At 37.1% G+C, this 12,631-nt stretch overlaps 1 long non-coding RNA gene across 6 annotated transcripts in view; it reads left to right on the top strand.

The window, feature by feature from the left end:
* The window catches only part of LOC109675295 (uncharacterized), a 439,119-nt gene that overhangs the window by 322,918 nt on the left and 103,570 nt on the right, over window positions 1–12,631 (top strand). For 2 of the 6 annotated variants that reach the window (XR_012439086.1, XR_012439082.1), the window contains one exon: window positions 1,506–7,607. The exons of the other annotated variants lie outside the window; for them this stretch is intronic. This is a non-coding gene — a long non-coding RNA (uncharacterized lncRNA). Of the gene's footprint in view, window positions 1–1,505; window positions 7,608–12,631 lie in introns of those variants that run through there. 6 annotated transcript variants of the gene reach the window in all.

Genomic DNA, 12,631 nt, shown 5'->3' with positions numbered 1-12,631 from the left:
AACTTTAACGTAACTAGAGAGGGGTTTTCACCACTGATATAGTTTGAATAAGTATTCCCCAAAGATTAATTTGTTAAAAGGCATGGTCACCAGTCTGTGGCATTATTGGGAGGTGGTAGAACCTTTAAGAGGTGGAGCCTAATGGGAGGAAGTTAAGCCATGGAGGAGTGTCCTTGAGGAGGATGTTGGGACCTGGCTCTTTCTTTGTTCTTCCCAGCTATCATGAAGTGAGTGGTTCCTCTGACATATTCTCTACTATGTCCTGTGTTGCCACAGTCCCCAAAGCAACCATGGACTGAAGCTTCTGAAACCATAAGCCAAAATAAATCTTTCATCTTGTTAAGTTGATTATCATAGATACGTTGTCACAGTGACAAAAACCTGAGTAACACAAGGAGATTTGGGTTTCCATTCTGGAACAAAGTATGTCTTCCTGGATTTATTTTTAGATCCTAGTCTTACATAGTTTGTTTTGGAGGACTTCAAGTCACAATCTAGCCTCACACTCACTCAAAATTGTGAAAGTACTAGATTTACCTCTTTTGCATCTCTTAATGTGAATCTGCTCTCTATTAATCACTGGTTTTCTTTCTGTAACTATAGTGAAATTTTACATTTCATCTTAGACATTATAAAATAGTAAATCTTCTGACTTGTCTATCTAATGAATCAAAAGTAAGTTTTTCATATGTGTCATTTGGGTGTATGGGAGATGAGAATATGCCTCCCCCAAATATGAAGTGAAGACAAGAAATAGCAATTCAGGATAATGTCTGTCAGTCCCTTTATTTGCCTAGAAGCAGAGCCTAAATTTACAAAGGTAAAATTTATCCTGCCTACTCCCTTCCCTCACCATGGAGAACAAAGTTTAACCACTAAAGGAATCTTTAGACCTCATCATCCTGAGATGGTATCAGAAGGACTGATGCTAACAAAGCTTCCCAAACTGACCTTTCTCTACCCCTTGTTTGCCTCCTCTCCAAGTCATTGCTCAGAGAGATCCAGCATCCTCTCTTACTGCCCTCTCATTTCTCAAAAAGCGCACTGTTCTTGGTTGAAGATGCTTGGACAGTTTGAGTTCACAGCTATGGCTAATTCCGTAGGTGCCTCCATGTACTATCTATATGAAATTCACATGCTGATAAAACTATCTTTTGATTTTAATTTTTTAAATAATTTACTTTCAGCAGTACTGTGGTTTGAACTCAGGGCCTTGCCCTTACTGTACCACATGAGCCACATCTCCAGCCTGACTTCCCTCTTTTTAATCTGCCTTTTTAAATAAGTGTCTGTCCCTATTATGAATGTATGGGGGTTATTATTTTTCCCCTATTAGTTGTATTTCCAAAGCGAAGTAGCTGACTGTATGAAGAGCACAAATCTAAAATTCAAGAGTAATTTTTATATATTTTAAATTCACAATTATTGTTACCATCTCAAATTTTAAATATGATATTTTTCTATCAATACTTTCTGGGGATTAAAATATAGTCATTTCAAATCAGGGATCTTGCTGAGACACTGGAGACACGCTTGGCTGATGTGAAGCACCAGGAGAGCTGAAACATTGGCACCCTGAACCCCTAGCCTGTGGAAGGCTTCTCTACACCACAATACACTGCCACCCACCTGCTGGACTGCTGGCTGCCACCTGCTACCTCGCGCTGCCACCTGCTGCCCACTGGCTCCAGACATGCTTGGGAGACCTTCAGCAGACCAAACAGAATACTTTCTTGCTGGAGTCACACTTGGGAGAAAAAAACCAAAAGAAGAAACAAAACTCCGAAATCCTGAGCTCCCAGCCCATAAAAAGCTTCTCCATTCCACATTACACTGAGAAAACAGGAGGGCTCCCAAACTGCCAGATGCCGGCTCCAAACCTGCCTAAGAGATGAGACAAATAGGACTGGATGCTAAAGGAGTAACACCAGAATGACTAAGACTGAAATTCTACTGTTCCTGAACTGGGAATTTTATTATTTTTCTTTTTTTTTTTCTTTAAGTGTTTGTTTGTCTTGTTTGATGTTTGATTGTCCAGCATCTCTCCCTGTTAATTTCTTTGGTTCTCCATTTTTTTTCTTTCTTTTTCTCTTTCTTTCTTGGTTTTGTTAGTTTTACTATTGTAAGTTAGCTAATACTAAATTACACATAGACCAGGGACAGAAACAGAGCCAAGTGGAATGATGGGATGATGAAAAAGAGATGGAAACCATTTTCCCCCCGAAAATAAATTAGTACAGGATTCAGAGGGAAATGAAAAAAAACAGATACCCAGATCCAGACTCCAACAAAACAGAGATAAACTATGCCAAGGAACCCAAAGAAGCCCACAAGAACACTCTGAAAGAAGAAATTCTGCAAGTAATCAATGAGAATTTCATAGAAATGTTACTAGACATGGTCAACCAAAATGTACAAGAGGCACTCAAGAAATTCCAAGACAACAAAAATAAAGAATATGAGAAATCACAAAAACAAATAAATGAACTCATAGGAGTCCTAAATAAACACCAAAGTGAAACAGAGAACATCACAAGTAGAGAGATAAATGAATTAAGGGTGAAAATTGACAATATTAAAGAGGCAGTGACCCATGATATGGAAAACCTCAGAAAAAAGAATGAAACAGAAATACAAAACACAATGGAAGGCCACTCCAGCAGACTAGAACAAGCAGAAGACAGAATCTCAGAACTTGAAGATGAAATGGAAATTAAAGGAAAAACTGAAGAACTATTAGTCAGACAACTCAGGACCTGTGAAAGGAATATGCAAGAACTCACCAACTCCATCAAAAGGCCAAACCTGAGAAATATGGGCACTGATGAAGGAGAAGAGGTGCAAGCAAAAGGAATTTATAATATATTCAACAAAATAATAACAGAAAATTTCCCAAATCTACAGAAAACTATGTTCATTCAGGTTCAGGAATTCTCCAGGACACCAAACAGACTTGACCAAAAAAGAACTACCCCATGACATATTATCATTAAAGCAACAATCACAGAGTATAGAGAAAGAATATTGAAGGCTGTAAGAGAGGAAAAACAAATAACATATAAAGGTAAACCCATCAAAATCACAGCAGACTTCTCAACAGAAACATTAAAAGCAAGAAGAACATGGAGTGAGGTCTTCTGGACGCTGAATGAAAATAACTTCAATCCTAGGATACTCTACCCAGGAAAACTATCATTCAAAATAGATGGAGCAATAAAAGTCTTCAATGATAAACAGAAGCTAAAACAATATATGACCACCAAGCCACCACTACAAAAGATTCTTCAAGGAGTTCTGCACACAGAAAGTGAAAGCAAACAAAACTATGAAAGGACAGGCAATACCAAACCACAGGAGAAGAAAAGACAAGAAAGTATAGAGTAACATTGATTCAGCTACACACAACCAAACCCTTAATCTACAAAGACAACTAAATGACAGGGATCACCACATACCTATCAATACTAACACTGCATGTTAACAGACTTAACTCCCCCATCAAAAGACACCATTTGGCAAACTGGATTAAAAAGGAAGATCCAACAATTTGTTGCCTACAGTAGACCCATCTCACTGATAGAAATAAGCACTGGCTGAAGGTGAAAGGCTGGAAGAAGATTTACCAAGCTAATAGCCCCCGAAACCAGGCAGGAGTAGCAACACTTATCTCAGACAAAGTAGACTTCAAACTTACATTGATCAAATGAGATAAAGAAGAACACTTCATACTAATAAAAGGGGAAATACACCTAAAGGAAATAACAGTTATCAATCTATATTCACCCAACATCAATGCACCTAATTTCATCCAACATATTCTGAAGGACCTAAAACCATATGTAGACTCCAACACAGTGGTAGTGGGAGACTTTAATAACCCCATCACCAATAGATAAGTCATCCAAACAAAAAATAAATAAAGAAATTCTAGAACTAAATCACAGCATAAATCACATGGACCTAGATGATGTCTACAGAATATTTCATCCAACTTCTACACAATATACATTCTTCTCAGTAGCTCATGGAACCTTCTCTAAAATTGATCATATCTTAGGGAACAAAGCAAGCCTCAGCAAATATAGGAAAATAGAAATAATACCATACATTCTATCTGATTACAATGCATTAAAACTAGAACTCAACAACAAAATCAACAGTAAAAAACATGCAAACAACTGGAAACTGAACAACACATTGCTCAATGATCAATGGATCATTGAGGAAATAAAAGAGAAAATAAAAACATTCCTGGAAGCTAGTGAAAATGAAAACATGACCTGCTGGAACCTATGGGACACAGCAAAGGCAGTCCTGACAGGAAAGTTTATAGCCATGAGTGCATATATTAAAAGATCAGAAAGATCTCAAATTAATGACCTAATGCTACATCTCAAACTTCTAGAAAAATAAGGACAAGCAAATCCCAAAACAAGCAGAAGGAGAGAAATAATAAAAATAAGGGCTGAAATCAATGAAATGAAGTAAAAAATGCCATACAAGGAATCAATGAAACAAGAAGCTGTTTCTTTAAAAAAATAAGATTGACAGACCCCTGGCAAACCTGACTAATATGAGGAGAGAAAAAACCCAAATCAGTAAAATCAGAAATGCAAAAGGGGAGATAACAACAAATACCACACAAATCCAGGAAATCATCAGAACTACTTTGATAACCTATATTCTAATTAATTTGAAAATCTTGGAGAAATGGACAGATTTCTAGATACTTATGACCATCCAAAACTGAACCAAGAGACATTAATCATCTGAATAGATCAATAACACAAAATGAAATTGAAGCAGCAATCAAGAGTCTCCCCAAAAAGAAAAGTCCAGGACCTGATGGATTCTCTGCTGAATTCTATCAGATGTTTAAAGAAGAACTAATACTAACCCTCCTTAAACTGTTCCATGGCTTCATTTTATGAAGCCAACATTACTCTCATCCCAAAACCAGACAAAGACACCTCCAAAAAGGAGAACTATAGGCCAATTTCCTTAATGAATATCGATGCAAAAATCCTTAATAAAATAATGGCAAACTGAATCCAACAACACATCAGAAAGCTCATACACCATGACCAAGTCGGCTTCATCCCAGGGATGCAGGGATGGTTCAACATACCCAAATCTATAAATGTAATACAGTACATTAATAGAAGTAAAGAGAAAAACCACTTGATCATCTCAATAGATGCAGAAAAAGCCTTTGACAAGATCCAACACCCTTTCATGATAAAAGCTCTAAGAAAACTAGGAATAGAAGGAAAGTACCTCAACATTATAAAAGATACATATGAAAAACCTACAGCCTACATCATACTTAATGGTGAAAAACTGAAACCATTCCCCCTAAAATCAGGAATGAGACAAAGGTGCCCACTCTCCCCACTCCTATTCAACATAGTACTGGAATTCCTAGCCAGAGCAATTAGGCAAGAAGAAGAAATAAAAGGAATACAAATAGGTAAAGAAACTGTCAAAATATCCCTATTTGCAGATGATATGATCCTATACCTTAAAGACCCAAAAAACTCTACCCCAAAATTCCTAGATACCATAAACAGCTACAGCAAGGTGGCAGGATACAAAATCAACTTACAAAAATCATTAGCTTTTCTATACACCAACAACGAACAAACTGAGAAGGAATATATGGAAACAATTTCATTTACAATAGCCTCAAAAAAAATCAAATACCTAGAAGCAAACTTAACAAAAGATGTGAATGCCCTCTATAAGGAGAACTACAAATCCCTGAAGAAAGAGATTGAGGAAGACTACAGAAGATGGAGAAATTTCCCATGCTCATGAATTTGTAGAATCAACATAGTAAAAATGGCTGTACTACCAAAATTGATCTACATGTTTAATGCAATTCCCATCAAAATCCCAATGACAGTCATCACAGAGATTGAAAAATCTACCTTAAAGTTCATTTGGAAACACAAGAGACCATGAATAGCCAAGGCAATACTCAGCAAAAAGAGCAATGCTGGAAGTATCACAATACCTGACTTCAAACTATATTACAAAGCAATAGCAATAAAAACAGCATGGTACTGTCACAAAAACAGACATGAAGACCAGTGGAACTGAATAGAGGACCTAGATATGAACCCACACAGCTATGCCCACCTTATTTTTGACAAAGTCGCCAACAATATACGATGGAGAAAAAACAGTCTCAAAAATAAATGTTGCTGGGAAAAGTGGTTACCTGTCTGCAAGAAACTGAAACTAGATCCATGTCTATCACCCTGTACTAGTATCAACTCAAAATGGATCAAAGACCTTAATATCAGACACGAAACTCTGAAATTGGTACAGGAAACATCAGGGAATACTCTGGAAGCAATAGGTATAGGCAAGGACTTCCTCAATAGAACCCCAGCATCTCAGCAAACTAAGAGAAAGGATGGATAAATGGGACTTCATAAAATTAAAAAGCTTCTGCACAACAAAAGAAATGGTCTCTAAACTGAAGAGAACACCCACAGAGTGGGAGAAATATTTGCCAGCTACACATCAGACAAAGACTGATAACCAGAATATACAGGGAACTTAAAAAACTAAACTCTCCTAAAATCAATGAACGAATAAAGAAATGGGCAACTGAATTAAACAGAACTTTCTCAAAAGAAGAAATTCAAATGGCCAAAAAATACATGAAAAAATGCTCACCATCTCTAGGCATAAAGGAAATACAAATCAAAACCACACTAAGATTCCACCTCACCCCTGTTAGAATAGCCATCATCAAAAACACCACCAGCAACAGGTGTTGGTGAGAATGTGGGGAAAAAGAAACCCTGGTACACTGCTGGTGGGAATGCAAACTGGTACAACCACTCTGGAAAAATTTTGGAGGCTTCTTAAAAATCTAAACCTAGATCTGCCATATGATCCAGCAATACCACTCCTAGGGATATACCCAAAGGAATGCAACACAGGTTACTCCAGAGGCACCTGCACACCCATATTTATTGCAGCACTATTCACAATAGCCAAGTTATGGAAACAGCCAAGATGCCCCACTACTGACAAATGGATTAAGAAAATGTGGTATTTATACACAATGGAATTTTACTCAGCCATGAAGAAGAATGAAATCTTATCATTCTCAAGTAAATGGATAGAACTGGAGAACATAATTCTGAGCGAGTCTAGCCAGGCTCAGAAGACCAAAAATTGTATGTTCTCCCTCATATGTGGACTTTAGATCTAGGACAAATACAGCAATGTTGTTGGACTTGGGTCACATGACAAGAGGAGAGCCCTTATGGAGGTATGGGGATAGGTAGAAAATCTAAAACATGAAAGTGCTTGATGCCCCACCTCAGAAGAACTAATACAGAAACCTTAAAGTGACAGAGGTCAATATGAGAAGGGGATCAGGAACCCATATAAAGATCAGTTAGAGATGAATCAACATTGGTTATAACATATTTGTACATGATAGCAATTCTAGGAATCTCTCTGTATAGCTACCCTTAACTCAACTAGCAAAAACGCTTTGTCTTTCTTATTATTGCTTATGTTTTCCTTTCAACAAAATTGGAGAAAAGGGCAAAACAGGTTCTGCCTGGAAGCAAGGGGGGTGGGGGAGGGAGTGGGAGAGGGAGTGGGGACAGGAGGCAGTGGGGAGAAATGACCCAAACAATGTATGCACATGTGAATAAATGAATCAAAAATATTTTCTGGGACTAGATAAGGGATCTTTGCTGATGATCACATAGAAATTACTTAACTGTTTGTATGACCTTGGTTTACTTGTATGAAATTGGGATTAGAAAAGTATTTTCTAATTTGGGTTATTGTGAGTGTTAATAAAATAAATCATGTAAGATGCATTTGGAAAATTTATTCAGGGTGTTCTGAAGAACTTAGCTCTTATCAGCATTTTATTACACTTTCTACTTTATAAATTTGTTCACACATATTTCCTTGTTGAACCTTCTTGAGTGCTTTATGAAGTAGGGAATATATACATATATACACACACATATATATATATATATATACATGAACATATACATGTATATATATCCTAATTTGAAAGTGAAATAGCTGTATAGTGTCTCTATTTCTGCAGGATATTGGCCACCTTATTAAAGTAAATTCAATAAATTCAATAAAACAAGAGCTGTAGCAACCTTACCTGATTTGTACAGTTGTAGAATTAGTGACAAAATTAGGGCAGGGTTCCAGATTCCCGGAGTTTCCGGTTTACATTTTCACTCTACCACTTCTACTCCAGGTAGCTTATTCCCAAAGACTATGACTATGTTGTATTCGAAGATCATGGAAAAATTTGTATCAATGTAAATGAATTTTGATTAAATCATTCTTTTTCTGGTACCAGGGTTTGAACACAGGGTCTTGTGCTTGCTAGGCAAGTGCTCTACCATTTGAGCCATGCCCCCAACCCTTTTTACTTTAGGTTATTTTTTCAGATAGTGACTTGTTCGCCCTGACTGGCCTGGGACTGCTATCTCCCTATATATACCTCACATTACCTAGGATTACAGGCATGTGACTCCATGCCCAGATTGTTGAGATGGAGTCTTGCTAACTTTTTGCGCAGGTTGGCCTTGAACCATGATATTCCTGATCCCTGTCCCCCAAGTAGGTGGGCTTATTAATTAAAAATTCTTGATAGAAAATTCTAATTTTCATTTTTTAATCCCAATGAAAATACTTTGAGAAATTCTTAAGTAACAATAATTGACTTCCAGGAGAAAAGAAAAATGTATAAAAGTTTCTTGATTGTGCAATTGACAAGCTCATAGTCTCAATTTATCTATAATACCTCCCATTCAAATGCTAATCAATAGACTGAAAATCATTCAGTTAGTTCTTTCCATCATGGACAGTAATTTTCAATGAAAAAACTATACTTTAATATGGTTCCTGTTTTCTTAGGTAGCGTGCAAGAAAACATGGACAGGCATGGATTTGGTGCTACAAAACTAATGTAAGAACCATAAAACAGATTCTTTCTATAAATTTCTTTTTTGATTAGAGGGCAGAGGTTTCGCGCTTCTTCTGGCACTTTCCTCTGTGTAAAGCAGAAGTTCTGCAGATCACTAATTAGAGGAACAGGGTCAGTAACAGTCAGTTAATTTGCATTGCATACTTTGAGAAGCAGCCTCAGCACTTGAGGTACATAAAAGAGGAACTCAGAAGTAAGCTAAGCAGGGCACAGGCCCAGATTAAAATGGGCACCTCACCAAAGCAGACACTTCCGCCAAATGCACCATCACATAAGATTCATGAAACAGACTACAAAGAGCTTTATGAAGGTGTCAAGCAGGGGTGACCAGAATTGAAAGGATAAATGATTTGGATGTGTATTGCACAATAGAAAGTACTTCCACTCATTTTTCTTATGGATCGCTTTAAACCACTCAGTGGCCATATCTTTTTCTGCCCATGGCAGACTCCATATCCATGTCGTCATCTAGAACTTCCACTGCTCTGTCTGCATGCGTTAGGCTATGTGAGCGTCCCTTGGAATTGCAAATAAGGGAAGGGAGTTGATACATGAGGCAAGGAATGGTGTCCATTAAATTGAACCAATGTGTTTGTGGGGACTCTCATTGATTCTTTATTATTATAATTATTATTTTTCTTCTCACTCCTGCTGTGTCCAAACAAGTACCCTGGAGATCTTATACCTGCAATTCCTTTGGAACAGGTGCTTCAGGCAAGTTTCTCTGTCTGGTCACTTAAGGCATGACCCCTATTCACTGCACATGCACTAGCACTCCTCTACTTTCCTTTATCTGAATGTGTTTATGTTTGTTTCTCAGACCAGCCCACTTGAATGAGATATCAGATAATGTCAGGCTATATTTCTGGTTTTCTGGCCCTGACCATCTGAAAAATATGTATTTTTTTGCTCCCACAAATTCTGGGGAGGGAGGACGAAGACTTTCCCTTTTATTACTATGTCATAAGAAAAGCTGGCTTATGGCAATGACTCATTTGTTTTGTGAAGTTTCTATGCTATATTTTGGACCTTAAGTGTCCCCTAAAGGCCCACATGTTAAAGTCTGGGTCCCTAGGTGATGCTGTTGGGAGCTGGTGAAACCTTTAGGAGCTGGGGCCAACTGGGAGGTTTTTAGGTCATCAGTGCATAATCTTGAAGGGGCTTTGGGGACTCCAGCCCCCTCCTCATTCTCCTTTATGCTCCTGCCATGAGGTGAGGGGCTTCCTAAGTTATATGCTCCCTGCCGTGGTGCACTGCTTTGTTACAAGCCCCAAAGTAATAAGGCCAACAAATCATGGACTAGAATCTTTAAAACTTTGAGTTCAAATACATATTTCTTCTTTTAAGCTAATTTCCTCAGGTATTCTAGCAAGCCAAATAATTCACTCCATTATAAATTTTTTTTAATTTGATTTAGCAGTATTAAGTGAATAGAAGGAAAGTTCATTTTTCACGCACACATTTGATGGGACTAATGTTTTGTATGAGAAAAGAAACTAGAAATGTTTTCTCTATGAAAGTTTTTGATATTAGGTTTACCTGAAAAACAAAACTCTCACTATAGAAGATAGCCAGGAATGTTATGGTTCCCTTCACAATTTATATTATGCTTTATGTTACAGATCTTCAACTCCAAAGAATAAAATGTGCCAACTATCTTTCATTGAATGTTCCCAGTAGTATTTCCCATATGATTTGTGTCACTGCTCACAGGAGAAAAAGGTTATGCTATGGGTGAGATCTGGTGCCTGGTGTGGGCCAAATGTGAAGTGATGTGTCCACCAGGGTCATGTCTGTCCTATCATCTGTATGTCAACTTTGGTATTAATAATTGATATTCAGCTCCAAAGTTATAAACACTTATAGAATAGAGCCTGAGTAGTAGTTTTCTGGAGGACTGAATAGACTAGCAAATGCTTAACAATAGTTTAAATAGTTATGATGTGTTTGGAAAATAATAACAGAAAATAATTCCATTAGAATGCACAAAGACCTGAAGATTGGTATTTAGCAAAGAAGTTGATATTTCAAAGTTAAATTAAATTTCTCTTGCACTAGAGTCAAGTTTTTACATGAAAAGACCTCAGTCCTGTTTTTATTATACTTTTAAGTATTTAGTAGCACAACATAATAGGGCATTAACCATGTCCCTGTTACATCTATCTTCAGTCCCAAAGTAGTAACTTCAGTAAAATGAAGACAAGTCCAAGATTTTACTGAAAATTAACCTCAATCTTTTGATTAAACTCATTTTCATTAGACTTCACACACAGTGTTTTCATTGTACAAGGCTTTTGAGGTTGATGAGAGATAAAAAATTGTAAAAGATTTTTTTATTTGAAAATAACAGTGGTCTTAGCTATTAAAAACAAAAATGAAAAACATGATCCATTTTAGAGGTATTCTTCATGATACATTGGCCTACTTAACCAAAATAGACTTATAATAAGTATCACTATTGTTGGAAAACAAAGTTCATTTCTAGCAGCATGGTGAATTGAACAGGATTCCCAATTCTGAACACAGGGAACTTGTCCTTAACCTTATTGGAATTGGTTGTGAATTATTCTGAGAGGAAGAAGGCTTTTAAACTATATGACTCCAGTTTTTTGACTGTAAAGTTATTGAGTAGATTTGCTCAGTATGGCAAAGAATGTAACATCTAAATTTAGTTGTCCAGTTTATTTCAGACAATGTTTTGAGTTTCATTTTCTCAATGACTAAGACCTAAGCAGTTGAAAACTTTCCTGACTTTCTGAAAGTGTTTTCACTAATCTAGATGAGATGATGGATTGAGAGTTAGACTCTTGGTGATGGTTCCTAGTCTCAACATGACTTTCCTATTGATCAGTGGAATAAAGAGATGAGACATCACCACCACTTCATTGTTTATGGATACAACTCTGTCAAATTGATCAAATCGTCTGCACTGAACATAAACAGTTTTGTGTACTTCAATTATACCTCATCATCAAATTTAAAGGGGGAAACACTGCCAAATGTGAGATTAAATAAGATCAGTGACTATGTGACTATGTGAAAAGACTGTGTGTTTCCGAGCCTCAGTGTGGAACAAGAGAAAGAATTTGGTAATAGTGCAGCAGATAATAGGGATCTTAACTGCTTTTCTTAACTCTATTAATCTCTGAAGGGAGGAGAATGGTGAGGGAGAGAGGGAAGGGAAAGAAGAGAGAAATCATTTAGATTGGGGGCTGGCCCAGGGGATATAAGACCCTGACATTTTGCTCATAGGCTAGAGTTTTAAAGACAGGAGTCTTGTAGACACATCCAGCAATCCTAGCATTAGGGAGAGAACAAATAGTTGGGAGTATAATTCTACTGCAAGGTTCCCTTGAGCTGGAGAATAGCATTGATTAGATGTAAAGATTTCTCCATGCCCAAGCAATGAGGTCTCTGAAAAGTAGAGGATGGATAAACCATGTACGTGCATTTAGTATAAATACAGGTAAAATGCGGTTATGTTAAGAACCAGTGAGATGTCGGAAGGTGTGCTACAGAAATGATTGCCTTTTATCACAGCCTGTACCACATACATTCAAAATGATTGTGTAAGTGTTACTCATCAGGGATTCACCTTGGTGAATCAAGAAATTACTCACCAAGAAGTAACAG

This window comes from Castor canadensis, chromosome 11, assembly GCF_047511655.1.
Source record: "Castor canadensis chromosome 11, mCasCan1.hap1v2, whole genome shotgun sequence".
NCBI classification, from domain to species: domain Eukaryota; kingdom Metazoa; phylum Chordata; class Mammalia; order Rodentia; family Castoridae; genus Castor; species Castor canadensis.
The sequence above is the reverse complement of the archived record's forward strand: the minus strand, read 5'-3'. Positions and strand labels throughout refer to the sequence as shown.